This window comes from Aplysia californica, unplaced genomic scaffold (assembly GCF_000002075.1).
Source record: "Aplysia californica isolate F4 #8 unplaced genomic scaffold, AplCal3.0 scaffold00102, whole genome shotgun sequence".
NCBI lineage: Eukaryota > Metazoa > Mollusca > Gastropoda > Aplysiida > Aplysiidae > Aplysia > Aplysia californica.
Window position 1 is genome coordinate 1,432,542 of NW_004797372.1, and position 3,428 is coordinate 1,435,969.

Genomic DNA, 3,428 nt, shown 5'->3' on the forward strand with positions numbered 1-3,428 from the left:
TCTCTCTCTCTCTCTCTCTCTCTCTCTCTCTCTCTCTCTCTCTCTCTCTCTTTCTCTCTCTCTCTCTCTACCCCCAACACAAACACACCCTCTCTCTCTTTCTCTCTTTATTTCTCTCTCTCTCTCTCTTTCTCTCTCTCTCTCTCTCTCTCTCTCTCTCTCTCTCTGTGTGTGTCACAATATATGGCTGCCATTTTAACGCCTATTTTACGTCTGTCGCCCCGCCTTCTTCCAAATATAAAAGCAAACATTTCGTTTTTAAAAAAGATAGCTGGATACCTTTAAATCAACAGCAAGACAAACATTCAAACTTTCCAATGATACAAATAATGCCCAAAAATTGGTGAGCGTGTGATTCCACCGTGTCGCGATACAAAATATTATATTCAAAAGCCGTCGGTTGCAGGTGATGACACATTCAATCCTTGTCTGAGGGAGACCATTGGGCCATCTATATCATGTCAGGCCGGATTAGTGGACAGGTCAGTTGTTTACCTCCGGCATGGAGCAAACGGAGCGACGGAGACAGAGAGAGAGAGAGGGAGAGAGAGAGAGAGAGAGAGAGAGAGAGAGAGAGAGAGAGAGAGAGTATGAGAGGAGAGTGGAAGAGGGACAGAGAGAGAAATAGAGGGAGAGGGAGAGGCAGAGAGAGGGGAAGGCGAGAGAGAGGGGGGGAGAGAAAGATACACAGTGTGTGTGTGTGTGTGTGTGTGTGTGTGTGTGTGTGTGTGTGTGTGTGTGTGTGTGTGTGTTTGTGTGTGTGTGCGTGAGAGAGAGAGAGAGAGAGAAAGAGAGAGATAGAGAGAGAGAGAAAGAGAGAGAGAATATGTGCCTTTCTTCCACAGGAATCACAGTCTCTGCTGCAGTGTGTAAAGTACATAGTAAAAAAGCCCTATCACCATTATACTAAGGTTGTTTAAGAGGCAGAACCTTCGAATTTAGCGTCCATTTTCAACTGAATAGTACCAACTGGGCTGGGCTGAGAGAGTTGAAAACTCCACAAAATGGCACTAGTTCAAGAACGCCCAGGGCCACCCTCTCTGTTGTGTAGCTTGTTTGTGCGAATTGTAATTACAAATGTGTCACTCTCCCACCCACCCAATTTAAACAACCGAGGATGCAGACTGCTTTAATTTTGCTTGTGATTAGAGGGAGACATAGTCCCAAAAGAAAAAAAAATAGACTTACTCAATTAAAAAATCAAAAAGACAACAACAACAATAGCAGTGGCAACAACAACATAAGCAACAGCAGCAGCAGCAGCAGCAGCAGCAACAGCAACAATAACGACAACACCACCACTATCAACAATAAAAAATCCCCAACAAATCCATACAATGAAACCGAACCCATTTCATCTGCGTGCAGTGGCGAAGCGCCTAACGGCTACACCACAGAAACGGTAGTTGTATCTCTACGAAAGTCGTAAACAACCTACAAAGCTGGCAGCGGCCACAATGTACCCATTAAAATACATACCGTTGACTGGCCACGTAGATCTATGTGATAAATCTCTCCTGCGGGGCGTGCGGAATGGGATTTTCTATTTTATTGGTCAGAACATTGTCTTGGTCGCCTGACCGTAAAAGTACGTCTTTTGTTTCGTTAACACAGTGCGTTCATTGTTTTCACAGACCTTGTGTGTTGTACGTCACTTCCGGAAGATGTCTAGGATCTTAACAGGTTGTCTAAAAGATGGCGTGAACACGGAATGATGTCTTTTGAAGATGTAGACTTTAATTGTTTACGGCATCAGTGGTTTACTAAACGATCTGATGATGTAACAAACTTAATAATATATAACTGACCTACCAGTTAACCGACTACCTAACATACTATGAAATGTTTGATTCACACTTTTTTTTCTAATGTATTTTTTGTCTTTGTTTTTGGGAGAGGGCTGGGATTTGGAGGGTTAGTGTGGTTTACTCATTTTGTTCCTATCAAACATCTATCTTCTTTATCCACCTTCCTTTTTGTGATTGTTTCTCTCTTGTAACACCCGTCACCTTCGACACTTATAATATGGCCTTATTGTGTTTCATTAGTTTCAAGTACTGTAAAACACCTACTTAAACTAAGAAAAGGATGGGAAGTTGATGTTTGGACAGATGGTTGTCTTGGACTTGTGGCCGTCAGAGCAGGCTCAACTGAACTTAATACAGGGATTTATTTATAATATAATTTGGATTTGTCCTCTCCAAAACAATGTAACTGTTGTTTTAGATATTCACTAAAACTCACTTTATTATTGAATCTATTTATCTCATCTCTCTCAGCTATTAAAAAAAACGCTCAAAGTTATCCGGGTTCCATTCAATTTCTTGATATTTTAAATTTACATGTATTTCTAAAAATAAGCATGAAACAGCTTCGTGGGAACCTCAAAGTGACATAGACTGAATTAAAATTTGTGAGGCAAACACCAAAAGAGTATTGAGGAGTCTACGAGAAAATGGAAGCATGGGGATATCAATTCTAACAACTCATGGCTTTATTTTTCTGTAACAGACGGGTTGGTCCTGTCACATATTTGATAATAAATCAAAGGAGATTAATTTGATTCAATCAATGGAGAGGGATTTTGATTTTTTTCAAATCTCCATTTTGTGACTATGGCAGATATGCTTTTCTTAATTTAACAAACCGATTGAAAATGCAAGTTAGATTAATTAAAGCCACCAGTTGATACTTGATTCTAAGTTGATTAGCCCAAAGTACAAGATTTCTCAGAGATCTTTCTCCCATCAGAGCTGCTATTTAAGGATAAGCAAACCTCGGGACAGCTTGTCAAGCAATGTGAGGGGACGACAGCTTTGAAATAGATGGACACTGGGGCTGTGTCCTTGAGTAAATCTTTGACCATTAACCAAAATAACATGGGCGTTGCACTTTTACGACCAACTAAAGTGTGCGTGCCCAGTGTGCTGATGCATTATTACTGAGTATTGTTATCATTGTTATTATTATTATTATTATTATCATAATTATTATTATTATTATTATTATTATAATAATTATGATGATTATTTCTAGAATTTCTTTTTTTAACATCATCATTATTTTTAGAATTTCTATTATTATTAGAATTTGCTTTTTAGTTTATGAGACATAATTTTTGTCTGTCTCAGTATACGCTGTTATAAGGCACAGTTTGGAAAGAAAACAAGCCCGTTTCTTTTTTTTCATCTGTCTTTATGTCCGTTAGTTCAGTTTTTAAATTTTTTTTCCTTCCCACTTTCACCTCCCCACCCCTTCCTCTTTCTCTCTCTCTCTCTCTCTCTCTCTCTCTCTCTCTCTCTCTTTCTCTCTCTCTCTCTCTCTCAATATATATATAAATATATATTATATATATATATATATATATATATATATATATATATATTTATGTATCTAAGTGTTTCATATTCCCTTTTTTCTTTCTGTTT